The sequence below is a fragment of the Myxocyprinus asiaticus genome, chromosome 42 (genome assembly GCF_019703515.2).
Source record: "Myxocyprinus asiaticus isolate MX2 ecotype Aquarium Trade chromosome 42, UBuf_Myxa_2, whole genome shotgun sequence".
Lineage (NCBI taxonomy): Eukaryota > Metazoa > Chordata > Actinopteri > Cypriniformes > Catostomidae > Myxocyprinus > Myxocyprinus asiaticus.
In genome coordinates this window covers 30502674-30517731 of record NC_059385.1, presented here as the reverse complement: position 1 = coordinate 30517731, position 15058 = coordinate 30502674, and positions in this window count along the sequence as shown.

Sequence of the window (15058 nt, the reverse complement as noted above, 5' to 3'; positions counted from 1 at the left end):
TATAGTAAAAAGGACTTAAATATTGATCTGTTTCTCACCCACACCTATCATATCATGTCTGAACACATGGATTTAACCACTGGAGTCATTCAGATTACTTTTATGCTCCCTTTATGTGGATTTTGGAGCTTAAACATTTTTGCATTGTGAGGACCTACAGAGCTAAAATATTCTTCTAAAAATCTTAATTTGCGTTCTGCAGAAGAAAGACAGTCATACACATCTGGGATACCATGAGGATGAGTAAATGATGAGGAAAATTTGGGTGAGCGTGCTTTAAACATGCATTTTTGGATATTTCTATGACGGGAACCACTTGAACTGTGAAAGTCCCACAAGATTAACACTAGCTACCTCCAGTACTTACTTTTCATAATTTTTCATTTTGTGCTATAAAAACTAAATTAGCAAATGTTTCAATTTATTTCCCCTAATAATATGTTGGATGATGCATCATGATCTCTTACATGCTAAACTCATCTCTAAATGTTACAATTTAGATGTAAACGCACACTGTTTTTAAGGGGGGCATCTTCCCCCATCTTCCCATACAAGTCTTATTTTTTCAAACTGATTAACTGACCAGGATTAAAATGCCTTATTAATGAATAGTTTTATTGCATAATTTTTTCTATACAAATGACAAGTTGACACAGGCTAACATTTGGCCTAACATCTCCTTTTGTGTTCCATGGAAGTCAGTTCATACGGGTTAGGAACAACATGAGGGTAAGAGGAAACAATGACAAAATGTAAATTTCTGTGTAAACTATTCCTTTTATTATAAATAAATACAATTGATTATATATTACTGTGTTGTGGGCACTTAAAATAGCCCAGTATGTTTTGTTTGTACATTGATTTATTGATTTATTTTTTGCTGTGCCACCCCAGAGTGATTGCTGGCCCCTGTCTGGCCACCCTTGTATAACATTCCTGGCTTCACCACTTTGTCCAAAGATACATGCTGGGTATCATATTACTTACTATTCTTTAAGTAAATGTATGCAATCAGGTCCCATCAAGTTAACACAGGTGTCCTTGCAGAGTAACCACAGGTGTAGTTCACGACATATGTTCTACTCATGTTTGACAACCACAAAGCTCTCTGAACTTTCACTTGAAATGTGTGCTTGTTCTATCTTAAAAAAAAAAAAACTGTAAATATATAAATGCCACTTGCTTTGATATTTTGTTGTCTAATGCAATGAACGATGCTCATCATACATTTTTAATTGTGACTTGAGTGTCCAAACACTTCTTGAGCATTACAAAATGTACATTAAGTCATGTCATTATTGATTGATTGACTGATACAAGATGGCGCAGCAGATGCCCACCTCGGTGTGGAGCTCTCCAATTCTTTTTTGTTTTGTTTTTTCTGTGTTTAGTAAGTTTTTTCCAATCAATTTTACCAGGGACGAACTGCTGAACATTTGGCACCACATACCAGACAGTCTTTTCCTGGTTTTGGACTATTCGGAAGCGCAGCTGTGTTGTGTAAGCGCGCTATGAAATGCAGGAGAGAGAAGAGAGCCGGCACACTGGTCATGCTCCGACAGCATGGCTTTTGAACAGCACTGCTGAATATTCATCTAGCGAATCTCTGCTCTCTCCCTAACAAAATGGACGAATTACATCTCCTCACCCATACAAACAAGGACTTTTCAAACTCTGCTGCCTTGTGCCTCAAAGAAACCTGGCTGAGTGAAGCCATTCCGGATAGTACATTACATCTGCCGGGCTTTCAGCTGTTCAGAGCGGATCGTATTTCTGAGTTAACGAGGAAAACGAGAGGCAGTGGAACATGCATTTACATCAATGAAAGTTGGTGTACAGATGTAACAACGTTAAAGAAGTTGTGCTGTCCTGATTTGGAAGCACTCTTTATCAACTGTAAGCCTTTCTACTCGCCGCGGGGGTTTTCCTTATCCTGGTGAGTGTTTATATTCCTCCACACGCATGTGTGAATGCAGTGCTGCAACAGCTGGCTGATCAGATCACAGACACGGAACAACAATACCCGGACTCACTTATTATTATTCTGGGAGATTTTAATAAAGCTAACCTCACCCATGAACTGCCAAAATACAGACAGCACTTTACATGCTCCACCAGAGACAGAAATACATTGGATTATTGCTACACAACAATAAAGGATGCATATCGCTCTGTCCCATGTGCAGCTTTGGGACTCTTTGATCACTGTCTGGTTCATCTTCTTCCAACCTACAGGCAGAAAGTAAAATCAGCTAAACTTGTAGTAAAGACTGTAAATAGATGGACCAATGAAGCAGAGCTGGAACTACAAGCCTGCTTTGACTGCATTGATTGGAGTGTATTTGAGGCTGCAGACACCAATCTGGACGAGCTCACAGATACTGTAACATCATAAATCAGTTTCTGTGAGGATATGTGCATTCCTACTAGGACTTATTTAACATAGAACAATGACAAACCATGGTTTACAGCAAAACTCATGCAGCTTCATCAGGCCAAAGAGGATGCTTACAGAAGTGGGGATAAAATATTGTACAATCAGGCAAGGAACACACTGAATAAGGAAATTAGAGTGTCTAAAAGAAGCTACTTTGATAAGCAAGGAAAACAAAGTTTTCAGCTAATGACCCTGCATCAGTGTGGAGAGGCCTGAAAGACTTTCATAACTTCAAGACACCATCCCCCAACACTGTAGGGAACCAACAACTGGCTGATGACTTGAATGTGTTTTACTGTAGATGTGAAAAGTCCAGACCCCACACCTGCTCTGACCTTCACTTCACACAAGCATCAACACCTCCTGCAACCCCCCTCCTCCCCTCTCCTGCTACTCAACCTGCACTTAAGGTCTGTGATGAGGAGGTATGCCGTGTTTTCTGGAAAAAAAAGACAAGGAAAGCACAGGGCCCAGATGGTGTTTCACCCACTTGTCTAAAATCCTGTACTGACCAGCTGGCCCCCATCTTCACACAGATCTTCAATAGATCACTGGAGCAGTGTAAAGTTCCCTGCTGCTTCAAATGCTCCACCATCATCCCAAAGAAATCCAAAATCACAGGACTTAATGACTACAGACCCGTCGCTCTGACGTCTGTGGTCATGAAGTCATTTGAGAGACTGGTGTTGGCCCACCTGAAAGACTTCACTGGACCCTTTCTAGATCCCCTTCAATTTGCTTATTGACAGGTCTGTGGATGATGCAGTCAACATGGGATTGCATCATATCCTGCAACATCTGGACAGACCAGGGACATATGCAAGGATCCTTTTTGTGGACTTCAGTTCGGCTTTCAACACTATCATCCCGGCTATTTTCTGGACTAAATTACACCAACTCTCTGTTCCCAAGTCTGTCTGTCAGTGGATCTCCAGCTTTCTGATGGACAGGCAGCAGTTAGTGAGACAGGGGAAATTCACTTCCAGCACATGCCCCCCAGGGATTTGTGTTCTCCCCACTACTCTTCTCCCTGTATAACAATGACTGCACTACCAAGGACCTCTCTGTCAAACTCCTGAAACTTGTAGCCAACACTACTGTCATTGGCCTCATCCAAGTTGACGATGAGTCTGTATACAGAAGGGAGGTTGTCTGGTGCAGTCAAAACAACCTGGAGCTGAACACGCTCAAAACAGTGGAGATGATATTGGACTTTAGGAGGAACACCCCAGCACTGACCCCGCTCACCATTCTAAACAGCACTGTGGCAGCAGTGGAGTCATTCAAGTTCCTGGGCACTTCCATCTCACAGGACCTGAAGTGGGAGACCCACATTGACTCCATTGTGAAAAAGGCCCAGCAGAGGTTGTACTTCCTTCACCAGCAGAGGAAGTTCAACCTGCCACAGGCGCTGCTTATACAGTTCTACTCATCGAGTCTGTCCTCTGCACTTTAATAACTGTGTGGTTTGATTCAGCTATGAAATCAGACATCAGAAGACTACAAAGGGCAGTTTGGACTGTTGAGGGGATTATTGGTTGCCCCCTAGAAGAACTGTACACTTCCAGAGTGAGGAAAAGGGCTGGAAAAAAAAAAAAAAAAACCTCACTCACTACCTTTTTGAACAGTTGTCTTCTGGACGGCGCTACAGAGCACTGAGCGCCAGAACCGTCAGGCACAGGAACAGTTTTTTTCCCTTCAGGATATCCATCTCATGAACAGTTAAAACTGCCCCATTGAGCAATAATTACGTGCAATACACAGCTTAGTCTATTTATATTTATCCAACGTACCCTACCTTTTCTGCCATACATTCCCTTGCATCTGTATATAATAGATTTGTACATACACACACACATACAGTGCATCTGGAAAGTATTCACAGCGCTTCACTTTTTCCACATTTTGTTGTTACAGCCTTACTCCAAAATTGATTAAATTCATTATTTTCCTCAAGTCTACAAACAATACCCCATAATGACAACGTGAAAGAAGTGCATTTGAAATCTTTGCAAATTTATTAAAAGAAAAAAAAAAAAAAACCATGTACATAAGTATTCACAGCCTTTGCTCAATACTTTGTTGAAGCACCTTTGGCACCAATTACAGCCTCAAGTCTTTTTGAGTATGATGCTACAAGCTTGGCACACCTATTTTTGGGCAATTTCTCCCATTCTTCTTTGCAGGACCTCTCAAGCGCCATCAGGTTGGATGGGGAGTGTCAGTGCACAGCCATTTTCAGATCTCTCCAGAGATGTTCAATCGGGTTCAAATCTGGGCTCTGGCTGGGCCACTCAAGGACATTCACAGAGTTGTCCCAGAGCCACTCCTTTGTTATCTTGGCTGTGTGCTTAGGGTTATTGTCCTGTTGGAAGATGAACCTTCGCCCCAGTCTGAGGTCCAGAGCACTCTGGAGCAGGTTTTCATCAAGGATGTCTCTGTACATTGCTGCATTCATCTTTCCCTTCTCGATCCTGACTAGTCACCACCATGCTTCACTGTAGGGATGGTATTGGCCAGGTGATGAGCAGTGCCTAGTTTCCTCCAGACATGACGCTTGCCATTCAAGCCAAATAGTTCAATCTTTGTTTCATCAGACCAGAGAATTGTTTCTCATGGTCTGAGAGTCCTTCAGGTGCCTTTTGGCAAACTCCAGGCGGGCTGTCATATGCCTTTTACTGAGGAGTGGCTTCCGTCTGGCCACTCTACCATACAGGCCTGATTGGTGGAGTGCTGCAGAGATGGTTGTTCTTCTGGAAGGTTCTCCTCTCTCCACAGAGAAATGCTGGAGCTCTGTCAGAGTGACCATCAGGTTCTTGGTCACCTCCCTGACTAAGGCCCTTCTCCCCCGATCGCTCAGTTTGGCCAGGCAGCCAGCTCTAGGAAGAGTCCTGGTGGTTCCAAACTTCTTCCATTTACGGATGATGGAGGCCACTATGCGCATTGGGACCTTCAATGCTGCAGAAATATTTCCGTACCCTTCCCCAGATCTGTGCCTCGATACAATCCTGTCTCAGAGGTCTACAGACAATTCCTTGGACTTCATGGCTTGGTTTGTGCTCTGACATGCACTGTTAACTGTGGGACCTTATATAGACAGGTGTGTGCCTTTCCAAATCATGTCCAATCAACTGAATTTACCACAGGTGGACTCCAATCAAGTTGTAGAAACATCTCAAGGATGATCAGTAGAAACAGGATGCACCTGAGCTCAGTTTTGAGTGTCATGGCAAAGGCTGTGAATACTTATGTACATGTGATTTTTTTCATTTTTTATTTTTAATTAATTTGCAAAGATTTCAAACACACTTCTTTCACGTTGTCATTATGGCGTATTGTCTGTAGAATTTTGAGGAAAATAATGAATTTAATCCATTTTGGAATAAGGCTGTAACATAAAATGTGGAAAAAGTGAAGCGCTGTGAATACTTTCCGGATGCACTGTATATATACATACACATATACACTGGCTGCCAAAAGTTTGGAATAATGTACAGATTTTGCTCTTATGGAAAGAAATTGGTACTTTTATTCACCAAAGTGGCATTCAAATGATCACAATGTTTAGTCAGGATGATAATGTGAAAAATTTCTATTACAAATTGAAAAAAAATGTGCAGAAATTAAACTACTTCAATCCTCCACGTGCTGTAACGTTGGGGTCTAGGAGTGGAAGACAGGAGATGCAGGAGTGGAATCTTTAAATCCTTTAATTATAAACATTGGAGTGAACAAGCGCTGGAGTGGAACACAAACTACAGGGCTAACAAGCAAACAATTCAAAAACCATGACACTTCACTAGGTAGCGCTTCAAGGACTGACAAAAGACTTAACAAAACTAGAGGGTATTTATACACTGGAAAACTAATGAGGGAATAGAATTCAGGTGCAGATGATGATGAACTGAAGGAAGTGATTAGGGCAGTGAATCCTGGGAAATGGAGTCTGGGGGAAAACTTCAAAATAAGAGTCCTTGAAGAGACTAAGGGAGACAGACTGTGACAAATGCAGCAATGACATCTTTGCAGATCCTTAGCATTCTAGCTGTCAGTTTGTCCAGATACTCAGGTGACATTTCACCCCACACTTCCTGTAGCACTTGCCATAGGGCTTGTACCCGAGTCTTCTCTTTATTGTTATACATGAAACTGGTGTTGAGCGGGAAGAATTCAATGAAGCTGTCAGCTGAGGACATTTGACATGTCTATTTCTCAAACTAGAGACTCTGATGTACTTATCTTCTTGTTTAGTTGTACATCTGGCCTTCCACATCTCTTTCTGTCCATCTTAGAGCCAGTTGTCCTTTGTCTTTGAAGACTGTTTTGTACACCTTTGTATGAAATCTTCAGTTTTTCTTTTTTTGGCATTTCAAGCATTGGACTTCATTCCTCAAAACAATGATTGACTGATGAGTTTTTAGAGAAACCGGTGCTTTTTTTTTTTCTTTCTTTTTTTTTTTTTTTAACCTAATATTGACCTTAAGACATGCCAGTCTATTGCATACAGTGGCAACTCAAAAACAAACACAAAGACAATGTTAAACCTCATTTAATGAACCAAATAGCTTTCAACTGTGTTTGATATAATAGACGTGATTTTCTAGTACCAAATTAGCAATTTTGCATGATTACTCAAGGATAAGGTGTTGGAGTGGTGGCTGCTGGAAATTGGGCCTGTCTAGATTTAATCGAAAATTACTTTTTTCAAATAGTGACTGTGCTGTTTTTTACATCAGTAATGTCCTGACTATACTTTGTGATCAGCTGAATGCCACTTTGGTGAATTAAAATACCAATTTCCTTCTGAAACAGCAAAATCTGTACATTATTCCAAACTTTTGGATGCCAGTGTATATATAACATTTTTTGTCTTATTGTGTATTTCTATATATACTTATATATTCTATTCACTTTTTTTTTTTTTTGTTGAAATTATTATTATCCCTATCTTGTTGTATTATTTGTGCACTGGAATCTTCTGTCACCAAGACAAATTCCTTGTATGTGTAAGCATACTTAGCAATAAATATCATTCTGTTTCTGATTAATTAAGTTAATAGCCTCTAGATGGGAGTGTTGCGTTACATAGAATTGTGAAACACACCTGTAGTCAGAGACTGCTGGTAGTCTAGAGTAGCCAGATGTGTGGCATGAAGAGCTCTTTATAATGGCAATTTTGATGTTATATCTGATGTTTGTCATCTGAGAAGAATTTATCCTTTTTTGAGATCACAAGAGAAGTGGATACAGGCCATGGCCGGGTCTAAGGGGGGTCTAGGTGTGCATTACCCCCCTAGATTTGCCTCGCGCCTCCCCCCTCCAGAAACTTCTGATGCCCCTGCCCTGACTGACAGCGAAACGATCAAGGTGCACTCTGCTCCCCAGACAGACGCAAAACAAGTTTCTAATGTTGGCAACACCTTAATAAATGCTTAATATGTGTCCACTTTACATTGAAGTAAATGTTCATAGGTAACTAATGTTGAATAAGTGATCTTAAGCATTTATAACATGGGAGATAAAATGGCTCACTATTTGGCAAGTATTGCATGAAAGTATCCATTTTTAGTCATGTTGTTATAACTGCAAAGCAACAATTTCTGTAATCCATTTGTAAATTGCCTATTAGTCATTAATGAACACCTTTATAAACCATTAACAAATGGAACATTAATGTAAAGTGTTTCCAGTCTTTTTGTGTGAAAGAGTTTAATGAATGACACCATCAAATCAATACTTTGAAGAAAATATACTCCATTCACTTTTTTTTTTATTAACAAGCAATTGCAATGTCCCATGCACACAGTCCCTACCTAAATAATCTCTAGTAATAATATAATATTTTTCTAACATATCATAGATAATTGTTAGTGATAGTTCTGCAGTCTTCATTAAGGTCCTGTTGATCTGAATAATGCTGATAACAATGATTCAGGCATACCTAAGAAAGACAGAGAGAGAGAGAGAGATCACATTGCTTTAGCGGTTATTGGGCTATAACAGCTCTGAAAAAATTTACAATACAGCTTCATCTTAAATTTAAAGGTGATATGAGTAATTTTGTCTGTATTTTGTCAACTATATAGTATGTAAGCTATTCATAGGCTGATTTCACCGAAAAGTGTAAACACTGCCATTTTCCAAATTTGAGCATTTTGACCAGCCAAAATAGCAACAAAATATTGTTTCCCCAAGTAATTATTTTATTCCTCAAGTTTCAGATCTATCACAGAGTGAGCCTTGCTACACTGCCTACTTAAGCAGTTGCCATCTTAAGCAGCATCCTAATTGAAATGGAACCTCATAAGAAACCAGTCTGGAGTGTTCTCTATACAGGGAGCATCTCTCCGTATCATACAAACAGCACTCCTCACGAGAAATGCACCAGAGACTCGACATTCAATTGATTTCAATATAATTTGGCGTTAGCATGTTGCTAAGCTAAAAGTACGATACCAGAGACAATTTAGCAGGGACGGGTCACGTCTATTAGAATTAATTGGAGACATTGGAATGGCCAACAGATGTGGAAAGGAAGTCCCGCCCTAAAGATAAAAGAGCAATCACCTTTTAGATACAGGCATTGCCAGACAATCAATTCGAAAACGTGCAAGCACATTAGCTATACAAACCGGGAAAATTTCGTTTTTTAGCGTTACATGAGATAAAGAAGCACAATTTATGATACCAGTGCTGTCAGATTTTACTGCTAATTTGAAATATGTACTTTGATCGTAATCTTGACCAACCGTTTTGGAGATTTCGGTCTTTCCCCATTCAAGAAGATAGGAGCTGCATTGTCATGCCACTTGTTTACATAGAAAATAGCACCCTAGGAGCATTCCAAAGATGTCCGCCGAGTGATCTGACTTGCTAAAAAGACTTTGCCGTTACTCTAATTAGCATAGAAAAAATACATAGCACGAACAAAAATTGGGTTAAAACACATCTATAATATAGAACTGGATTGCTCATGACGTCACAACAGTGAAGCTACTGTGCCGCCATCTTTGTATTCCCTAACATTCTATACTCCCAATGGGTCTTAATGGGAAATCATCTGTTTTTGGTGAGTCATTTTTACCCATCCAGTCACTTTAAATTTTTTTTTTTGAAGTCTACATAGACAGCATCACAATGTAATCTTCCTATACATGTAATGAGTTATTTATTTGGACTCTCATTTTTTTTTTCCTGCTTATTGAAAGTGTGAGCGTGTTATGTTACCCTTTATCGCAGCAGCATTACCTTTAGTGGCGCACGTGTTACCTCAGTAGAAACAAGTTTAAGAAACTGAGGTAAGATATCAGTAGACATTTTCAAACATATGTTTTGCAGACTTTAAAGTGTTTATTCAGGCCTGGGTAACTCGGCGAGTATTGATGCTGACTACCACCCCTGGAGTCGCGAGTTCGAATCCAGGTTGTGCTGAGTGACTCCAGCCAGGTCTCCTAAGCAACCAAATTGGCCTCGGTTGCTAGGGAGGGTAGAGTCACATGGGGTAAACTCCTCGTGGTCACGATTGGTGGTTCTCGCTCTCAATGGGGCATGTGGTAAGCTGTGCGTAGATTGCGGAGAGTGGCATGAGCCTCCCGTGCTGTGAGACTCTGCGGTGTCATGCACGGTGAGCCACATGATAAGATGCGTGGATTGACTGTCTCAGAAGTGTTTATTCTGAATACATAATTATGCGGTGTAACTTTTGTTAATGGTGAACATTCATTGTGGTTATTTTCTTAGGCTAAATGAATATTAGCTATGTAGATAATGTTAGCTTAGGAAAATAACCACAATGAATAACAGAATAGCTCACCAAGTTAGCTTTTTTGGTCAAGTTGGATATCTACTTACAGATCAACACTGGTGATACAACTGCTGAATATAATGTGGGCTTACATTAATTCTCCGTGTGTGATATATACTTCTTGCAGTGCAGGCCTGAACATGGCTCGTGGGCATCATTTCTAAAGTGGTCATTGGAATTCCTGAGGAGCACATGGATATTGTAAAATAAGTTAAAAAAGGTAAGTTTGCAATTTGGATTTCAATAATCATCCCATTGAATGTTAGATAAAACCGGAATTGGTATGCAACAGGTGGAAAAATCTGTATGAGGAGACAATTGTCAGCCTGGCTTCACTGAAGAGCTATTTTAACAGGTAAGAGAATAGACAACAATAGCTGAGCAAAAAATATTATACTATCTGTTTTTATTTGCAATGTAGATACTTTTGCAACATGCAGTATAACAATAGTCTTGTAAAATTACAGTGTTCCAGATAGTTATAACTTTTAATGTTAATAGAAAAGTTGTAGAAAATGTAAAATATGTCATCATATACTTCACCTCATGTCCTTCCAAATCCATGTGACTTTCTTTTGCAGAACCCAAAAGAAGGTATTTTGTATTCCATATAAGTAAATGGTGAGCAAAACAGCTTGATTTGGTCATCATTGACTTTCATTATATGGACAAAAACATTCTTAAAATATCTTAATTTGTGTTCCACAGAAAAGTCATCTGAGTTTGGAACGGCATGAGAGTTAGTAAATGATGACAGAATTTTCAGTTGTGGGTCAACTATTACTTTAAGTAATTCTGTCTGTCTGTCTACCTTTTGCAGATGTGGAGGGAAATTGAAAACTGTTGGCACAGCATCTGGGCGAAGCCTGACTATTTGTCCTGTCCTATCAAAACACTGCAGTAAAGTGATCAGAGCAGAGGCAGGAGTAGGCAGATGGCCTGAAGTTTTGCCTCCTGAGCTTCACAAGCCATTCTCTCTGCCTGACTGGGTCTTTTGGAAATCTAAAGAGTTGAACACAATAAATAAAAAGCTACATAAAGTTAGTTAGTTTGTTTATTTATACATAAACAACAATGAACATGATTTGACAAAAGTGTTGTTGTAAGATTAACAGCACTTCTTGGAATCTGTTAAAATTAAATGCATGGGATAATTCCATTAAGTAAAGGTAAATTCATGTATATACTACATACTGCATATTAACTTGTGTGTATGCAATATACTATACTACATTTTTATATTTGGCTCTTCTGGATTTATTCTGAAGAGGTACTGTCTAGTTACAATATCAACACAAAGCTAGTCATTTTTATTAACAATCACTGATCTCAGTGATTATAACTTTTTTTAAACTCTGTGAAGGCAGAGAAATGTTGCATCCTGTAATAATATGCAGATGTCGCTACTGGATACCTTTGCTTTTAAAAAAGGGTAATTTATACACTTTGATGTTGTATTTTTACTGTTGATTGTTAAAGACTACATGGGGATAACGACTCATTTGTGCTTAATAGGTACATAGTCTGTATAAATTACAACCTGTGGGCACTTTTGCCACATCCTTTAGTGAACGTTGTTTCGCAGTTAAACACAGCACATCGGGTCATCTTGAGAGTTTCGTCCACTGGCGGTCGTTGTCCTCTGTTGGTAGGGATGGCTGCCACAGCACTTCCGGTGGCTTCACCTACTGCTGGCTGTTTAGAATTCTTTGAGCAATCCGGTTATATATATAGATCAGTGTGTTAAACAGTTTTTAATTTGATTGCACTACTTTTAATTGCCACTTTTTGATACTGAATAAAATTGAAGTATAATCTACATTCTCTTGCTTCGTCTGCCATATATTTTTTCATTGTGCTCATCGCAGTGCATGCTTGGATTGTTATAACGTATCCATGCAATGCTGACTTACAATTTGGCCCAAATGTGGTATCTTCAGGCCGATTTATACTTCTGTGTGGAACCTACCTGGTAGGGTATATGCGTAACTAAGGCGGTTACAGCATACCCTATGCTGTAGCCTGATGTGCACCTCTCCAAAAATATAACAACATGTTGCGTCGGTGCAGACCACAACAGCTACAATTGGTCTGCTTTGTAACCAGAGACCGTCCCCCAGCAATAAAAAATAAAGTTATCTGAGGTAGCATCGCATTTTCTCCAAGATTATTTGAAGATCTATGCATCACAGCACATAGTATTTGGGCTCGTTTTAATCAGGAGCATCTGTTTTTATCTTTTTATGTTTCATGTAGTTACAAGCGAACATGTGACAAAAAGACACATCTGTTTACAACTTATAAACTCTAAAAGCTTTTCTCAGGGCTTTTGTTCAATTATATATTTTTGTTTATTTATGAATGCATAATTATTTCAGAAATGAAGGTATTTTCTCTCAATACAATAACATTTTGACTGTGTATTCACAGAAAGACGCAGACACAACAATGCAGAACTATAAATGCAAACCACTGACCGTTTAGGTTACTACGGCTTAGGTTCGATGCAGAAGTATAAACCGGCCTTTAGAAGACAGCTTTTGCATCAGGAGTGTGCCTATGATGCCTTAAAATGATGCCTATGTAGGATCTGGACCAGAGCCATGTTCTCAGCAGCTACGTGGCATGCATAGATAGCTTCTTTTCAGCTAAAAAATGCTGCAACTTATGGCAGGTGTACTTTACCAAGCCTAGTCCAAGGATGTCTTGTTCCCAGAGTTTGTGGCTGTGACTACACTCTACTTTCAATTTCCTGTAACATCTGCAGCCAAGCAGGCACCCAACACACACACACAAAGCCAGAGGCCAGGAACACTTGCTTAAACAAGCAACAGCAAACTCTCTTATTTTCTCTAGACGCGCAGAAGATCCACATGAAAACGTGTTCAGGGTCTTCAAACAAACTGTATATATATATATATAGTTAGATATAGATATAAATATTAAATGCCTTGACATTTGTTCTTAACACTTATAACCAACAAATTACATCAATGTAAGACTGACTTTTCTTGTTTTATCTGTCTTAGACAGCCATGGACGATTTTAAACCTTTGCAGATTTACCTCTTGTTGGCTATTAGTTGGACATGTCCAGATAACATCTGTCCTGTTTCGGCAAACAGGGGCGTTTGCGGAAGACATCGCACCTGATACCAATGAGTCAGAAGTTCATTAGGGGCAGTAGACAGCCATACTGTCATTCTGTAAAAAAGGAGAGCATGAGCTGAATAAAACAACCGAATAACTAGCTTTGCATTTTATTAAGGGAATAAAAATGCAGAATCAGAGCTGTTTTGACGTTTTGCACAAAAATTAATACATAAACAGGAATTGTTTAGAGGGTTAAATCGATGCAGGTAAGAACAGGGCAAAAACAATTCTGTATGCAAATAAATGCAAGAAGAAAGACCAGTAGCAAAAAACCCCACAACATTCTGATTCCAGAAGAAAAATACCATTAATTTTGTCCTTAAGGGATTTTATATTTAACTATAAGTTATAAACCTTTAAAGACTTTAACTGACTGAGAGATCTGTGGTTGTTAATCAATGGAAAAAGCTTCTTTTTATGATGTTAAGTACACAGTCTTGTATCTTGGTCTTTTTGTCTGATTTTCAAATACTTTTTTGCTTCAAATCAAAGCTTGTAATCTTGTGATTCACCTCAGAACTGGTTGGTTTAGTTCATGGGTTAGAACTCTTTATGAAGACTTTTAAGAAATACCTATAGATAAAAAAGAATGGTAAAAAACACTTCCGGAACCAAGATGAGTGAAAAAGTGGAAGTGTTGTGCCTGTGTTAACTGTTAACTGTGTTGACTGAGCTGGGCTCAGGCCAGGCTGTGTTATTTATGGACTGATAGGAATGGCCTCTTCATTCCTTCCTCATAGTCCTTGTGTTTTGCGGGGAGGATAAGCCTCATGGCTTAGGATTACAGTTTTTGCACCATCCCCTCGCGGGGTGTCTTACAGAGTCCCCTGTACATATAGAATATGTAATGGAGTGGAGAGATAGTCTCAATACGATAGAGAACGTATGGTTATGATGTAACCTTTGTTCTCTGAGTGAAGAGACTATCTCTCCACCTTGAAGCCGCTCTGGGACACGTTCCGATCAACAAATAGCAATGATTTCATGCCGCTATGGGTGTTTTATAGGGCACTAATTTGGGCGTGACTGGCAAAGCCGGAGTGTCTTAAAGGGTATCCACATCACATCCAGTGGGTCAATTCCCCGTACATATAGAATATGTAATGGAGTGAAGAGATAGTCTCTTCACTCAAAGAACAAAGGTTACATATTAACCAAATGTTCAGCTCTTCCAGCTCAAGCAGGGAAATTCCCAACATACTATGAATGGATTATTTAAATAAACTATTTGAATATTTTTCTTTCTTAAAAATAAAGAGTGTGCATTGTTAATATGTTGCATTATTATTTTTTTCTCGTCGTATTTTCGTCAAAGGTATGGTTGAATTAAAACTGTATGATTATTTTCATGATGTGTCTTTTTTGTCTATTCTTTGTTACTGTTTAAATAAAAAACTCTTTTTTGAACATTTTTGTCAGTAATTTTACTGAGGAGAATAACACTATAGATGACAATTTAAAAAGATGAATCAGTGTTTTAGTCCGACTGAAATCGATTTTTTAAAGTGCATGCAAATGTACTGACTGACTACAGCCCTGTCAAGATGATAGAACTGTAAAATAAAGAAACATATCAGATACAGTTTAGCAGAGATGGACCACTGCTATTAAAATGACTGGGAGAAATTGGAACGGCCAACAGATGTAGAAAAGGGAGTCCCACCT